We start from the raw sequence: 12827 nt of genomic DNA on the forward strand, positions 1-12827 counted from the left end.
AATTTCTCCTCACTCAACCATCCACCAGAAGGAACCTCCCCGACAACCTGTGTGGAGTAGATTTCTCTCTAGACTATCTCAGTACTCCATCATACCACCATTCAATTGTTTCTTAATCCTTATCCCAATATAATTGTTTAATGTTTCTTGCTTAGTGTTAATACTTTTTTTTGGTTTATAATCCCATAAGATATTTTGAGCCCCACAGGGGCAGGATCTTGTCTGCCTATTCCACCTCTTTGCTCCAGCACCTGAACCAATGCCTGACACATAGTCTGTCAAAAATAGGAAAGGGTCGGGCTTTCCTGGTGGCGCAGTGGTTGAGAGTCCGCCTGCCGACGCAGGGGACACGGGTTCGTTCGCTCCCCCCGCGGAGCGGCTGGGCCTGTGAGCCACGGCCGTTGAGCCTGCGCGTCCGGAGCCTGTGCTCCGCAACGGGAGAGGCCACAACACAACAGTGAGAGGCCCATGTACCGCAAAAAAAAAAAAAAAAAAAAAAAAAAAAAAAAAAAAAAAAAAAAAAAAAAATATATATATATATATATATATATATATATATATATATATATATATATATATAGGAAAGGGTCTAAGATTTTATCCCACTTGCAAGGCAATAAGTTAGCCTGCACAATTTCACTCATGCTGATAGAAGACACAAGACTCTGGATCAAAAATGAATCACAGCGGGCTTCCCTGGTGGCGCAGTGGTTGGGAGTCCGCCTGCCGATGCAGGGGACACGGCTTCGTGCCCCGGTCTGGGAAGATCCCACATGCCGCGGAGCGGCAGGGCCCGTGAGCCATGGCCGCTGGGCCTGTGTGTCTGGAGCCTGTACTCCACAACGGGAGAGGCCACAGCAGTGAGAGGCCCGCGTACCGTAAAAAAAAAAAAAAAAAAAAAAAAATGAACAGCAATAGCAGTAGGCAGAGTATTGGCAATTTTGCCCAGTTCCCTGAGCCCAAGTCCTACAGGGTGACACCGAAAGGGCCAGATGATACCTGCACACACAGTTGGGTTGTGGTATAAGACATGAACCCTGAGTGTAGAGATTCCAAAAGTCTTATAATGGGCAGTAAACATGCCTGCCCTTCACTCCAGAGGGAGACACGATCTCTATCTTCCAAAGCCATTCAATATATGAACATCCATGAAGGATATTCTGGGACAAAGGGCAGTCAGTGCCTCTCTTGTAAGATGTGTAGGAACACAAGAGACCCATGAAAAATTGTCTGCCAACAAGTAGTGGATCAGAAAATATTTGTTGATTGAATGAATAAACGAACTAGAGCACCAATCCAGCATACATGGTAGAATTAAAAATATAAAATAAAAAATAAATAAAATAAGATAATTTTTTTAAATAAAATAATAAAATAAAATAGGAAGTCTCCGTTTTTTTATTTCCAAAGACCCTTCCTTACCCAGTGGTATGCTGGCAAAGATTTAGCAACCAACGCTTCATTTTGTAGCATTTCTCAGTTTTCTTGGTAAGAACATTCCCAACACGACCAGCTACAGGCTACTGATGTCCCTGATTGCAGAGTTGTGAGAGACACACAGCAGCACACTGTTAGCTAGTATTTTCACCATACAAATACTAAACATGTAAATCACCTCAACAAGTGATTTTACTATCAGTAACGTAGTAAAATTGTAGTAAAATAATTAGGGAGTGATGAGTTTTGAGCATGTATTATCTTAGTTTTAAAAACAATTTAATTTTAAGTTTATATGGTTTAATTTTTAATAACATCTTTAACAACCGGCTCACAAAATTCTTGAAAATGTAACACTTGGCTCTTGTGAGTGGGTACGATCAAGCTCCAATACACCGCAGCCCGTATTGTTGTTATTTCCTATCCCTCCCTGTCTTTGGTGTCACTCTGATTCCTCCAGCCCCTTTATGTACCTTATTTCCAGATCTTCTGTTTCTCTTAAACTGGGCTTCTCATCCTGTTCTTCAAGGCTGAGCTCTGCCTCACGTCCTTTACTACCTTCCCCTGACCCTACTCCCAAAAACCTTCAGGTCTGTACTTCACAACTGCCGGCCCCTCTCCCGCTAACACTAACACATACATCATACCAGCCCGTGGAAGCCCCCCACAACTCCGCCACCCCCAGGGAGGGGTCCAGGGATTCCACGTAGCCTTCATCAGTAATCATGTCCATAGCAGGGGAGACCACCACTGGATTCCCAACTGATACCTTTCAAGGCATTTTCTCATGGAATCATTGTCACAACTTTTTGTTAGGCTCTTTTGGTGCCATATTTTAAGTACTTCATGTACTCTAATTGGGATTTATAAACAAATCAGAGATGCTGATATCTCTTCTTATATGAAAGATGCATTTGGACTTCCTAACTTAGAAAGGAACTTGGAAAACATATTCAAATAGAAGACTACTTGACGTATATTCGATTTATAGAACTATGTCCACCAGAGGGCAGCAAAAAATTTTAATATGTGAATAACATTCACTCAATGCAGAAACTGAGAACACACCTGTATTATTACTTGCTAAATAGAAAGCCATTAGAGTCCTAGACGGCAACATTACTTCAAGTTTATGTGGCAATAAATAAATAAATAAATAGGAGACCTTATTTCTTAAGACTAAAAAAAAAAAATCATGAATGCATGAATATTCCTATTTATTTTTTGAGAATTTCAATATTATGAAGAAATATCATGATAAAGCTCAAATTTCATTTTTTACTTCAAAGCCTCAATGCAGTAGTCCCCTTTATCCACATTTTGGCTTCCCATGATTTCAGTTACCTTTAGTCAACTGTGGTCTGAAAATATTAAATGGAAAATTCTAGAAAACAACAATTCGTAAGTTTTAAATTACAGCCATTCTGAGTAGCATGATGAAATCTCTCACCATCCCACCCAGGAAGTGAAACAGCCTTTTGTCCAGGGTATCCACACTACCCGCCCATTACTAGAGGAAAAAACATAGTATATATATATGATTTGTTACCATCCACAGTTTCAGGCATCCACTGGAGGTCTTGGATATCCCACGGATAAGGAGGGACTACAGCATTAACTTCCTTAGTAGTTGAATCTCCAGGTGGTTACTCATGGATCCATTTAACACATATTATTTGCACACTTCTCATGTTCAAAACATTGTGCTAGCAATCACCACTTCTGAGGCATAACTTGAGGAATACAGAAATGATTGCCTGTCTGTATTAGTCAGAGTTCTCCAGAGAAACAGAACCAACAGGAGATACATATGTGTATAAAGAGATTTTTTTTTTTATGAATTTGCTCATGCAATTATGGAGACTGGAAGTCTGAAACCTGTAGGGCAGGCTGGCAGGCTGGAAATTCAGGCAGGAGTTGATGGTGCCGTCTAGGAAACCTCAGCCTTTGCTCTTAAGCCCTTCAGCTGGCTGGATGAGCCCATACACATTATAAAACTTAATGTCCTTTACATAAAATAAGCTGAATGTAGATATTAACAACATCTACAAAATGCCTTCACAAAAACACTAAGTTTAGAGTTTAATAACTGGTTACAATAGCCTAGCCAAGTTGACCTATAAAACTAACCATCACATTGCTCCACAACATTTCCCCTGTCCAAGGGCCATGTCCCAGAAATGCCATCCTTGGAAAACTGTGCTTTGAGTCATGAATTGCTCTTCCCAGATACCTTCTAAAATGCATATATCCTTGCTGGGTAAATATACCTATTTAGACACTAATGTGTGTCTGCCAGGTTATCACATATGTTTCTCCAGACGAGAAAGCCTGTGGCATTCTGTAAGCACAGAGTAGCAGGAGGTTCTGATATGCTAAAAAGAAACCTGTGATTTACCATCAACAACCACCAATATCCTAATTTTACATACAACTTCCCCTCCTCAAAAGAGCTGGTGTTCTTGGTATGGTGTAAGAAACTACATATTTGTTGTTTTTAGAAACTGCATCCACCTTGTAACCCAGCAACTAAACAACTACAGCATGATGCTTCACTCCCTAACTCTTGTTCAATGTGACATGCAAAGTTTCAATTCAAAGTGCTTTGCTTAACAAAATCCAACAGCACATTAAAAGCATCATACACCATGTTCAAGTGGGTTTTTTCTGAGGGAGGCAAGGATTCTTCAATATACGCAAATCAATCAATGTGATAAACCATATTAAAAAATTGAAGAAGAAAAACCATATGATCATCTCAATGGATGCAGAAAAAGCTTTCAACAAACTTCAACACCCATTTATGATAAAAACCCTCCAGAAAGTAGGCATAGAGGGAGCTTACCTCAACATAATAAAGGCCATATATGACAAACCCACAGCCAACATCATTCTCAATGGCAAAAAACTGAAACCATTTCCACTAAAATCAGGAACAAGACAAGGTTGCCCACTCTCACCACTATTATTCAACATAGTTTTGGAAGTTTTAGCCACAGCAAGCAGAGAAGAAAAAGAAAAAAAAGGAATCCAAATCAGAAAAGAAGAAGTAAAGCTGTCACTGTTTGCAGATGACATGATACTATACATAGAGAATCCTAAAGATGTTACCAGAAAATTACTAGAGCTAATCAATGAATTTGGTAAAGTAGCAAGATACAAAATGAATGCACAGAAATCTCTTGCATTCCTATACACTAACGATGAGAAATCTGAAAGAGAAATTAAGGAAACACTCCCATTTACCATTGCAACAAAAGGAATAAAATACCTAGGAATAAACCTACCTAAGGAGACAAAAGACCTGTATGTAGAAAACTATAAGACACTGATGAAAGAAATTAAAGATGATACAAACAGATGGAGAGATATACCATGTTCTTGGATTGCAAGAATCAACATTGTGAAAATGACTATACCACCCAAAACAGTCTACAGATTCAATGCAATCCCTATCAAACTACAAATGTCATTTTTCACAGAACTAGAACAAAAACTTTCACAATTTGTATGGAAACACAAAAGACCCCAAATAGCCAAAGCAATCTTGAGAAAGAAAAACGTAGCTGGTGGAATCAGGCTCCCTGACTTCAGACTATACTACAAAGCTACAGTAATCAAGATAGTATGGTACTGGCACAAAAACAGAAAGATAGATCAATGGAACAGGATAGAAAGCCCAGAGGTAAACCCACACACATATGGTCACCTTATCTTTGATAAAGGAGGAAAGAATATATAATGGAGAAAAGACAGCCTCTTCAAGAAGTGGTGCTAGGAAAACTGGACAGCTACATGTGAAAGAATGAAATTAGAACACTCCCTAACACTGTACACAAAAAGAAACTCAAAATGGATTAAGACCTAAATGTAAGGCAGGACACTATAAAACTCTTAGAGGAAAACATAAGCAGAACACTCTATGACATAAATCACAACAAGATCCTTTTTGACCCACCTCCTAGAGAAATGGAAATAAAAACAAAACTAAACAAATGGGACCTAATGAAGCTTAAAAGCTTTTGCACAAAAAAGGAAACCATAAACAAGACGAAAAGAAAACCCTCAGAATGGGAGAAAATATTTGCAAACAAAGCAACGGACAAAGGATTAACCTCCAAAATTTACAAGCAGATCATTCAGCTCAATATCAAAAAAACAAAAAACCCAATCCAAAGACCTAAATAGACATTTCTCCAAAGAAGACATACAGATTGCCAATAAACACATGAAAGAATGCTCAACATCATTAATCATTAGAGAAATGCAAATCAAAACTATAATGAGGTATCACCTAACACTGGTCAGAACTGCCATCATCAAAAAAAATCTACAAACAATAAATGCTGGAGAGGGTGTGGAGAAAAGGGACCCCTCTTGCACTGTTGGTGGGAATGTAAATTGATATAGCCACTATGGAGAACAGTATGAAGGTTCCTTAAAAAACTAAAAATAGAACTACCATATAACCCAGCACTCCCACTACTGGGCATATACCCTGAGAAAACCATAATTCGAAAACAGCCATGTACCACAATGTTCTATTTACAACAGCCAGGACATGGAAGCAACCTAAGTGTCCATCAACAGATGAATGGATAAAGAAAATGTGGCACTGTGGCTTCCTTGGTTGTGCAGTGGTTAAGAATCTGCTTGCCAATGCAGGAGACACGGGTTCGAGCCCTGGCCTGGGAAGATACCACATGCCATGAAGCAACTAAGCCCATGCGCCACAACTACTGAGCCTGCGCTCTAGAGCTCACGTGCCACAACTGCTAAGCCCACGTGCCCAAACTACTGAAGCCCACACTCCTAGAGCCCGTGCTCCACAACAAAAGAAGCCACTGCAATGAGAAGCCTGCGCACCATAACAAAGAGTAGCCCCCACTTGCCACACCAGCGAAAGCCCACACATAGCAATGAAGACCCAACGCAGCCAAAATTAAAAAAACAAAAATTTAAAATGTGGCACATATATACAATGGAATATTACTCAGCCATAAAAAGACGCGAAATTGAGTTATTTGTAGTGAGGTGGATGGACCTAGAGACTGTCATACAGAGTGAAGTAAGTCAGAAAGAGAAAAAAAAATACCGTATGCTAACACATATATATGGAATCTAAAAAAAAACAAAAGGGTTCTGAAGAACCTAGGGGCAGGACAGGAATAAAGACGCAGACGTAGAGAATGGACTTGAGGACACAGGGAGGGGGAAGGGTAAGCTGGGATGAAGTGAGAGAGCGGCATGGACACATATACACTACCAAATGTAAAACAGATAGCTAGTGGGAAGCAGCCACATAGCACAGGGAGATCAGCTTAGGGCTCTGTGTCCACCTAACGGGGTGGGATAGGAAGGGTGGGAGGGAGACGCAAGAGGGAGGAGATATGGGGATCTATGTATACATATAGCTGATTCGCTTTGTTATACAGCAGAAACTAACACACCATCATAAAGCAATTATACTCCAATAAAGATGTTAAAAAAAAAAAAGAGTGCTTTGCTTATTGTACTTTAGTTAAAAGATTCACAGGATTTCCCTGGTGGTCCTGTGGTTAAGACTCCGGGCTTTCACTGCAGGGGGCGTGGGTTCGATCCCTGGTTGGAGAACTAAGATCCTGCATGCCGTGCAGCGTGGCTGGGGGGCGGGGGAGAAAGAAAAAAAAGATTCACAAAAAGAATGGATAACCTGACTCCAATGATGAGTCATTGGACTCCAAGACAAACCCAAAATGAGAAATATTCTAGTAAAAAGGGAAGAGTGTGTTTTTTAAAACTGTCAATGTCATAAAAGACAAAAATTAAAGGCAAAGACAAAGATTAAAAGACACTAAAGAGATATGACAAGTAAAATCAGTACATCACATCATCCTAAACTGGATGCTGTACTAGAGAGAAAAAAACTGCTACGAAGGACTGCGGTCAATTCACAGATTGGAACACAGACAGTGAATTGAATAGAGGTCAGGGTTGTTCTGCTTTTGTTTTAAGTTTCATAACTGTGCTATGATTATGTGGGGGAGTGTCATTCTTAAGAGGAGATTGGGTTCACAAAAAAATGAATAATACATATATATGTGAAGATAGAGCAAGAGAAAAAGGAAATGGAACAAAATGTAGGCAAATCAGGGTAAGGGGCATACAGGTATTCTTTGTGCTGTTCTTACAACTTTTACTGACTTGAAATTCTTTCCAAATCAAAACTTGTTTTAAAAGTTTACCACAATTAGCTATGCCCCTTTGTAAGAAATTCATTCATATGCTTTAAATTGATAGTGATATTGCTTCAAGAAATCAACCCATCAGGATTCTTTCTAACTCACATCATATCACTGTCCAGTATGAGTGGTGATGGGGGAGGGGGAGGTTCCCTCCTATGCCCGCAATTCAGGAACCAGGATCCTTCCCAACAGAGGCCCCACCCTCCTTTGGTTCCCTAGAGTCCTCTCCAATCAGCCAGGGAATAAAAGAGAATTGCACATGGATTGTTCTCTATGTGACAATCTGGAAACGGTCCCATCTTTGTTGCTCACTTGCCATTGCCTAGAACACTCACATGGTGACACCTACCTGCAAGGAAGCCTAGAAAATGTGGTCTATCTGGGGGCTCAAGAAGACGATAATACTGGTGTTGGGGAGCACTAACAACTGCCAAAATTAGTATCTTATTTTACAGAGATTCGGGGACACTTCATTGAAAAAAACAGAGAGAAGAAATAACCCCTTCTGAGAAAAGTGAGCACAGAAAATTACCTTGAGATCAAAAAAATCTTGAGATCAAAACTATGTCTATCTCTCAAACTCTTTCTCCCCATGGAGGATAAACAGTCAAGATGGTGGAGTAGAGTTGAAATTGGAGGCAACTTCATATCAGAAACTGAGTTTTTAAAAAATAGTCACAGAAGTTATTTTATATGTGTGCACCATGGCATTAACAATAGAAATACAGGGCCATGATGCCTGCAAAACTAGGTGGACACTCAGGGATGATGCACAAACCTGAGATGGGTTTCTCAGTGTGGAGGATTTACTCCTCCCATCTGCCTATCCATCCCCCTCTCCCCATTATTCTCCTTCCAGGAACATTTCCAATTATGTCTCTTTCATGAAATCTCTTTGCTCCAGATAACATTCATTTCTTTCAATTTGTCTCTTATTGCCTCTCTAGCTAACATGAAATGTTTTAGACTGTGCCAATTCTTTCTTCTGCGTTTAGAATAATTGTTCAAGTTTCCAGAATATAGCTGGTCTCTATTTTGTATACCCTACACTTAGCCCAGTGTTGGGGCCATAAAAAGGGGTGAATAGATATTTGTCACTTGACTTGCTTCCATTTCTGGAGTTGGGTGAGAGGGGTGTCTCCTTAGAACACACAGATCTTAGTTGCTAAGAGGAAACTTAAGAGTTCTCCTCCAGCATACTCTCAAACAAGGACCAGTCACACTTAATAAGTGACTGAGCACAGCCACTTTGAATAAAGTGTAAAAGACCATTCTTTTTATTTTTTTAAAGTCTTTATTGAATTTGTTATAATATTGCTTCTGCTTTATGTTTTGGTTTTTTGGCCTCAAGGCATGTGGAATCTTAGCTCCCCGACCAGGGATCGAATCTGCACCCCTTGCATTGGAAGGCGAAGTCTTAACCACTGGACCTCCAGGGAAGTCCCCAGACATTTTTTTTAATCACATTCACCTTTTTCCCCTTAAACTCCTCATGAAGACTTTGGTGATCTCTAAAAAAAAAAAAAGATGGATATGGTCTAGGATCCCCAGACTGAAATGAGCATGGCAAAGCCAGTGTTCTGGACAAAGGACTGATTTCTATGTTTTGCTCCTCTGGGCCCCCAGTGCAGACAGCTGTTTTCAGGTAGTGTCTTCCCAATCCAGTCATTTACAACAACATGTGAAGCAAGCTTTAGCTGAAGGACTTTGTGACAATAAAAGGGTTAATTTAAATGAAAAGGATCTGTATTATAAAATTTTAAAGTGACAATATTTTACTATACAGTTAACTAATAATATAAATATAATAATAATTATATACTGAATACAAATAACAAATGGCATACAGAGAATTCTAATATTAATTTCCAGTATTTTCCTCAGTATGTCTTGGGTGAAAATCCTTAGTCAAGGATGATTAATAGAATCATCACCAGGTTCAATTCAGGTCCGATTTCTCTTGTCTCCTGCTTATCCAATTTCTTCAACCCTTCTCTTGAAAGCCACACTGTTTGTGGTTTTACAGGCATGCACCACAAGTCACTTCCTTCTAGCAGAATCATTATTCTTACTATCTGCTCGTGGGCTTGCTCAATGTTCCATTTAATATCTGCTCTTAGTAGTTATGCTGTTAACATAGGTGTTTTCATTGCTTTCCACTATGCCTACACAATGCCTTCTGTCATTTGCCTCTGTTTTGAGCCATCTGTGTCCCATGGGGAACACTCACTTAGGGCATACTCTAATGTTCAGGTGATGGAGAGGGCTCTAATTTCCTCACATTTGAAGAGAAAGAAAAGCTACTTAATGAGAGCAGAGTTGAAAAAGAGATCACCTCCTGGGAAGTAACAGGGATGCCATGCTTACTTGCCCCTGAAATAGCATCAACTTTCAACTCAGAAGTTTCTGCTCAGGAGTATTTAACTCTATCATGCTCAATATCAGGTTGGCCACATTAGTATGTGTTATATTTCTCAATATTTCTATGGGCAATCTAGCAAAGTATCAGAGAAAAAATTACTTTCTGAAATGCATATAAAAACCAGATCAGTGGCAAATGCAGAATACCAGATATGTCAGAGGAGAATTTTGTTCCACACTTGTCAGTCTGATGTTTCTGCTTTCTCAGATTTCTCAGCTGAAATATCTTAGCTTTCTTCCTTGAAGGAAAGAAACATTTCATATTCTCATAAATTGTGTTTATAATATTCACATAATAAATATTATAAGTACTTGGTCTCAACTATAAGAGATCACAATACTCTTTCATGCGAGAACACTCATGCCATCACGCTCTGAAGTGAACAGAATCATGGTACATGCAGGAAAAATGTACTTCTCTGCTCACTTATCTCTAGTTTATGGTTTGGTACATTTTCTAACTTTAATCCATTAATTCAGTCAGTTACTATACAACCCCACTGAAATCAAGGCCATGGAGTTCAATTTAACATGGATCAGTTGTAGTCTCACTATGTTTGGTGACAAACACACTAAAACTTTCATCTTGATCAGTCCTCCTACAGATCCATGTCAAGGGTCATAGGTGAGATCAGAGAAGATGTTCATCACAACTATTTGAAAAACAACTCCAAATGCATGTGCTGACAAGGGTCAAAAACACCAACTGCCACTGGAAGGATGATATGCCTTAACCGGTTTACAAATCTTATAGGGAGCAATGATAAGAAGAGCCTTTCTCATGTCACTTACGTTGACCTAAAACCGACTGTCAGACGTTTCTCCAGCAAAGATGGGTTTATTTGGATTAGCGATAATTGCAGTTCAGTGCCTGCGACCATGGTGAGGCACATGCAAGTCCCCACACAGCAAGGGAGGAAGAATGCTTTTATAGAGGAGAAAAGGAAGTTGGGAGGGAGGGCTATAGTAAACAATCCATAGCTTTTCATTGGCTGAGTCCTTGCCAGGAAAGAAGAGGAGTCTTTCCTCCTCCTGTTGGGCTCTGCTATCATCGCAGAGCATGAGAGCTACCCCTTCCAGTCTCCCAAAACTATTTAATTGAGGTTTCTATTTATTAATTTTTCACACTTACAATATCATGAATTTTCAAAAGATATACACAGGTTTTTTTCTATGGTAAATGAGTTGAAATTATCCTTTAAATAATATATTTCATGATGAAAATCATGTTGTATAATGAGCTATAATTACAATTCATCATTCAAATATAGAAATTCAGCTCATTTGACACCACGTAATCAAGATCAGTACTGCATTTCTCGCTGGCTTTATTTTCACCCTTGTTAAAACTTATAAGTGCAGTAGTACATGCATTCAAGAATTTAGCAAATGTGCAGTGAGGATTTTGTCTCAGAGTAACTGACATTAAGTTTCATGAGTCATTTTGATCAAGAATCCCTCTGTTTTTAAAGTCTCTTTTAAGTTTCTAACATAACCATGGTGTGCTACACCTATGTATAATATGAAATAAGTATCAGACATGATCCACTGTGTCAGTCAGAGCTCTCCAAAGAAACAGAATCAATAGGATATATATATATATATATATATATATATATATATATATATATATACACTGCGTTGGCCAAAAGGTTCGTTCGTTTTTTTCTGATTGGCTCTAGTAGCACTTAGTTGTCTTTAACTTCATTCGAAACAATTTTGTTAGATTGTATGTGACAGCTGTCATATCAGCGTGCATTTAAAAAAAGACATCAAAATTCGTGAATTTTTGTGTAGCCATTTTTTTATTGGAATATGTATAATTGCCTTACAATGTTGTGTTAGTTTCTGCTGTATGATGAAGTGAATCAGTAATATGTATACCTATATCCCTTCCCTCTTGGACCTCCCTCACACCTCCCCCCATCCTACCCATCTAGGTCGTCACAGAGCACTGAGCTGAGCTTCCTGTGCTTTATAGCATGTTCCCGCTAGCTATCTGTTTTATGCATGGTAGTGTATATATGTCAATGCTAATCTCCCAATTCATCCCACCCTCCCCTTCCCACCTTGTGTCCACATGTCCGTTCTCTACATCTACGTCTCTATTCTTGCCCTGCAAATAGGTCCATCTGTACCATTTTTCTAGATTCCACATATATGCGTTAATATACGATATTTGTTTTTCTCTTTCTGACTTACTTCACTCTGTATGACAGACTCTAGCCATTTTAATATTGAAGATGGAAGAAAAAAGCAACATTTTTGGCATATTATGGTTTATTACTTCAAGAAAGGTAAAAACGTAACCGAAACACACAAAAAAAGATTTGTGCAGCGTATGGAGAAGGTGCTGTGACTGATTGAACGTGTCAAAAGTGGTTTGCGAAGTTTCGTGCTGGAGATTTCTCGCTGGACAATGCTCCACAGTCGAGTAGACCAGTTAAAGTTGATAGCGATCAAATCGGGACATTAATTGAGAAGAATCAACGTTATACCAAGTGGGAGATAGCCGACATACTCAAAATATCCAAATCAAGCACTGAAAATCATTTGCACCAGCTTGGTTATGTTCATCGCTTTGATGTTTGGGTTCCACATAAGTTAAGCAAAAACAAACCTTCTTGACCGTATTTCGTCACGTGATTCTCCACTGAAACTTAACAAAAACGTTCCATTTTTAAAACAAATTGTGATGGGCGATGAAAAGTGAATACAGTACAATAATGTGGAATGGAAGAGATT

This window comes from Delphinus delphis, chromosome 4 (genome assembly GCF_949987515.2).
Source record: "Delphinus delphis chromosome 4, mDelDel1.2, whole genome shotgun sequence".
Taxonomy (NCBI): Eukaryota; Metazoa; Chordata; class Mammalia; order Artiodactyla; family Delphinidae; genus Delphinus; species Delphinus delphis.